The sequence below is a fragment of the Zingiber officinale genome, chromosome 3B (genome assembly GCF_018446385.1).
Source record: "Zingiber officinale cultivar Zhangliang chromosome 3B, Zo_v1.1, whole genome shotgun sequence".
In the NCBI taxonomy this organism is placed as follows: domain Eukaryota; kingdom Viridiplantae; phylum Streptophyta; class Magnoliopsida; order Zingiberales; family Zingiberaceae; genus Zingiber; species Zingiber officinale.
The window spans coordinates 60421540-60427004 of NC_055991.1; the positions used below are offsets into that span (position 1 = coordinate 60421540).

Consider the following 5465-nt stretch of genomic DNA (forward strand, 5'->3'; position numbering starts at 1 on the left):
GAAACGAGCGTCTCGACGTCGGATTGGTTGATACGATCTTCTTTTGAGGTGGGTATCTCTTGACTTATCTTTTATGATATTGTCACTTTGATATGCATAGTAATTTATAGCTAGTAGCAATGATCATGCTTAGATTTGCCCTTAGTATGTCACTATTTGATACCTATTATATGTTCTATTTGTTGCATGTTATGTATCCATGTTTATATCTCTTGATTATTGTCATGTGTACCTTAGTTCCTAGCGAAGTGACATACTAGGCTTCACTGAGTATAGGACTAGTTTTCTGGATTTTGTTATCTGGCATGTGTACTTAGATCTATGATACCTAGGTCATTGTATGGTTTATTTTCCTATTTGGTACCTATTATGTGGAGGTGTTTATGGTTAGGATTTACATGCTTAGTGTCATGCACCATCTTGCATGATTACATGTTGTGCGATTGTTGGCTCCATTATTATTGAGCACATCGCAGTTACATAATCTGTACACACAACCACTCATGGGTTAGTGTTATATCAGGCAGGGTGTGTAGCAGTTTGCTCTGTTAGGCTCTGCTAGTCCGCTCATGGGTAGAGGTTACGCAGCGTGGTAGCCGGCAGGGATCCCTCCTTTAGACTATCACAGGGAGATGAGAGCATTGCGCTCCCCCACTCTGTTTAGGGTAAGAGGATAGGTGTACTCTGATAGCTGATGTGCGTAAATATTATGATCGTTTATGCATGTTTTAACACACATTCACTTGCTTTATAAGTATATATTCTTTGCATGATCGTCTCTTTTATCATATACTCATCATATATACTCTTATGTTCGGATATCTGCTCTTTGTTTGGTTTTGTATTGACAAAGACAACTTTCGGAGAAAAAACAACGATTGTCAATACACAGGAACGAGCCAGAGAACACGGCTGTGCAACCTCGCACGACCATGTGGCCAAACAGAAGAAGAGCAGTACACAGCCGTGCGGCTAACCCGAGATGGGTCCTTGCATGGATGTGCAATCCTGCACGGTTGTGCCCCCCATGCCGCAACCAAGCAGTGCACGGTCGTACAATCCTGCACGGTTGTGTCCTAGGAGCCGAACCCGAGATTCGCACGACCGTGCCAATTGGCACAGCCGTGCAGCGTGGCTGGAGACAAGAAAGGGCATAGACGTGCCATATCCACATGGTCGTGCCACCGCGGCCGTGCCCTAGCCTATAAAAGGGTCCTGACCCTTCTCAAGTGGGGAGCGAGCCATGAAAGAGAGAATCGCCTTGGTACTGTTCCACAAAGTCCAGGACCTCCGTCCACTGATCCTTCATCGCCGCATCAACTTCAGAAGCAAAGGATTGGATCCGAAGATCACTTGTCATCATTGGATAAGCATCCTTTCTCTTTCTCTCTCTTCATGTTTGAGAATTGTATGCTTAATTACATTATGTCTTCAGGTTTTTCTCCGACGTCTATAGAGTAGATTCTTTGTTCTAGGATGAGAGAGTATTTGTCGATTGGTTTGATGTAAGACTCACATTTATGCCTTTATTCACTAGATGATTTCGCTTGCTTTGTTTCAACTATTATGCATGCCTGTTGCGTATTAATTGATTTTGTAGAAATTGCTAACCTCGTAGAGAGAGTATCTTAGATCGTACACCCGAGGGGTCCTAGTGACAGGGGTAACCCGTTCACGGACATCTAGGGTACATCCTTGAAAGGAGAGGCAACTTCTCCATAAGGAAGTAAGAGACCAAACTAAGATCCTTATTTCTATCCTTAATGACACCAATTAGAGTTGCGTTATTGTGATCTACCGAGGCACCTTAATGACAGGGGTTAACCATAATATGATTTCTTAGGGATCTTCTTTATATGGTACTTAAGGATAGTTACTTTAGCTTCCGACGAATGCATGCTGATGGACAATGAGTAAAGGATAGAATGTGATACATCAATACAACCACAATGAAACCGAACTCCTAGAACTCTTCATAAACCAAGTTAGCTATTCTCTTTTTACTAGTTCTCATTTCCATTTCCCAATCTATTTTCTTTAGATAACTGATGTGCGTAGACTATATGATCATTTATGCATGCTTTGACGCACATCTACTTGTATAATCTATGTTTATTGCACCCTATTTCATTAGAATATCATACTTTCATCATATTCTATTCGGAGATCTGCTCTTTGCTTGTTTTTATTGACAGGACGCTATTTGGAGCGAAAATGGAGCAAAAACGTACACAAGAGCTTAGGCCATGCAACCTCGCACGGCCGTGTGGCCATTTCTTGCTTTGACCGTGCCAATTGGAACGGCCGTGCATATGCTCCAGAGACAAGGAAAGTCACAATTGTGTGCCCCCACATGGTCATGCCATTATCCCCGTGGCCAAGTAACACACGGTCGTGCCAACATTCCAGAGGTAGAGAAGGTCACGGCCGTGTGAATTCACACGGCCGTGTGACCTCGGCAGAGACGAAGAAGGCCACGGCCGTGTGACCCCACACGGCCATGTGACTCAATCCGAGAGGAAGCCGTGTGAGACCGTGTGGATTCCACATGGTCGTGCGACGAAGAACACGGGCTGTGCCATGCCAAAACAGAGCTGTACAGAATTCTGGGTAGATTGCAGACCGATTGTAATTCGGCCATAACTTTGTGCTCCGTTAGAGTTTCGGGCTGTTCTTTATACTGAAACGTAGCTAACTTCAAGATCTACAACTTTACTACAGATCCAACAGATAGAAAGAATTTTTTTCCCGTGCTAAATGGCACGGCCGTGCCTCCCAACCGCGGGTTCAACTGGACCTCCGCCCAGACTGCAGACTAAACTTCGAACTGCCATATCTTTCAGATCGTTTTGATCCATGGCTTGATACAAGTATCAAATTGAAGAAAATTTCAAGGGCTACAACTTTGGTTCAGGGTGAATCACAAGAAAACCTGGTTTAACAGGTGAAAAACCTGGTTTACCGGGTGCCTGTAATCCTGATTTTCCTGGGCAGCGTGGAGGAGGTATAAAAGGGTCAAGAACCCTATTCTTTGATCATCTTTGGTTCGGGGACTTCGTGCCTCTCCTTGGGAAAGGGTTTTCTCCTTCAGGGGAAATCCTAGAGCTTCATCCACCGCCATCCCTCGACATTCCGTCCATCTCCAGAGCAAGGGGGCATCTCCAATACATCGGAAACCTCAGCAAACATCGCTTCTTCCCTTCCTTCTCATATCAAGGGTTGTAAGTATGTTCTTCTTTATGTTTTGGGGTTGTTCTTCCCCCACAATGGAGTAGACATCCTGTTCTAGGATTAGGAAGTATTTGTAATATGATGGAGATGTAGAACTATGTAGATTCGCCTTGTTTCTATTCAATGACCTGTTGATGCCTTGTTTGTGCTTGATGAGTTGCGTGTGTGTCATGTTTATGTTTCTATGCTTTGATTGCTTGATGTGGAGGATTGTTGATCCCACAAAGGGGATACCTTAAAGCGTATTGACCAAGGTACCCTAATGACAGGGGTAACCCTTTCCGGACGTCTAAGACGTTCCCTTAAAAGGAGAAACAATCCCTTAGGAACTGTTGCTCTCGTAAAGAGAGTGCTCTAGATCGTATACCCGAGGGGCCCTAGTGACAAGGGTAACCCGTTAAGGGATGTCTAGGGCATTCTCTTGAAGGGAGAGGCAATTCCTCCATAAGGAGGTAGGTAACCCTTACCCTTATTGTTATTTACTAGATATGTATCCCAGTGATCTACCGAGGCGCCCTCGTAACAGGGGGGTTAACCGTTACAGGATTTCACAGGGATCGTCTCTATTTGATACTTAGGAATATTGAACAATCTAACTTCCTATAAGAGCATGGACATAGAGGGTAGAAACTAAGCAATCTATGTAGTATCTCCTAGTATTACAATGAAATCGAAATCCTAGATTAGATATTCCCGAAGCTCATTCCACCCAAGATTAGTTCTTTCTCTTTCTCTCATCCTTCTCTTTCCCTTTTCAATCACCCTCGTTAGTTTACAAATGCCAAAGCTAGCTTTCGACCATCTAGATAACTTACCTTGCGACATCTCTAGTGCTTAATCAACAGTCCCTGTGGATTCGATATTTTTATTACTAACGACGAAACCGTACACTTGCAGTTGCGTAATAAGTTTTTGGCACCGTTGTCGGGGACTATTCGCATTAACATTAGTAGATTAGCAATTTAGTTAACCTATACTTGTGAATAGTTTTTGTTTTTCCATTTTAAATTACAATTTGTTTTCCATATACATAATCAAAAAAAAAGAAAACAAAAATCTGCATTTTTTTTAGCAATTTAAATTCTACATTTTGTTTCTTATTTTTCATATAGCATTTCATTTCCTATCTTTAATTCTTCATTTTTATTTTTAATCATTTTATTTCGATGAGCACTAACATGTCAAGCAAGGCCTTAAAAGATTTCTCGACACCTATTTCTGCAAGATTTATGTCTTCCATTGTGCAGCCTCTTATTGAAGTAGAAAATTTTCAACTAGACCCAGAGTTAATTTCCATGATAAAAAGTCATAAATTCAGAGGAGAAGTATCAAAAAGTCCTTATCTGCATCTTAAGACATTTCTAGAGCTTTGCGATTTGGTGAATTGTGAAGGAATATCAGCAGATGCAGTTCGGTTGATGACATTTCCTTTTAGCATCAAGGATAAAGCAAGGACTTGGTTATATTCTCTCTATCCTCAAAGCATCACAAGTTGGGAACAATTGGAACAACAATTTCTGAATCATTTTTTCCCTCCAAGAAGAACAATCTACATGAGGAGTTGCATCACAAATTTTGCTCAAGTGTATGGAGAATCATTATTTGAAGCATGGGACAGATTGAAGAGTCTACAAAGACAGTGTCCTCATCATGGTTTGGAGAAATGGCTGATTCTACACATATTCTATAGGGAAATTTCTTTTTCAGATAAGTGTTTGTTAGATTCATCAGCTGGAGGTTCTTTTATGGACAAGAGTATAGAAGAAGCTTATACATTAATTGATCAAGTGGCATTGAACCTCCATGGATGGTCGAGCAAAAGTTGGATGGAATCTCCCTCAAAAATTCAAGAAGTACAAGTCATATATACAAGAGAGCCTGTCAAGCAAAATGTAGTTCAACCACCCAAGAATGCCGAAATTCAGAAGTTAAAGAATGAGGAGTTCAAACATTTGGGGGCATGGATTGAGAGCATAGTTTCAAAATAGTTTAAAGAAGACCTTCCTCTTACATAGACAAGATCTAGTGTAACTAATAATGATATTAAGTTGAGAAGTGGCAAGAATCATGAAGAACTTCTGAAGAAAGATTTGTTTAGGATTGAGGAGAAGAACAATAGAAGACCTCAAGGACTCAGTTCCATTACTCCAAGAAGTTCCCAAAGGCTACAAGTACCTTTTCCTCAACGGTTGATGACACCAACACTAGATAAGCAAGCTGGACCTCCTCCACAA

The 5465-nt window shown here is 41.5% G+C and overlaps 1 non-coding gene across 1 annotated transcript; it reads right to left on the reverse strand.

Moving 5' to 3' along the window:
- Positions 1-4782: 4782 nt before the first annotated feature.
- LOC121968811 lies at positions 4783-4888 on the reverse strand. The gene has a single exon (XR_006108346.1). It is a non-coding gene; the product is annotated as a small nucleolar RNA R71 (small nucleolar RNA).
- Between the last annotated feature and the right edge of the window lie 577 nt (positions 4889-5465).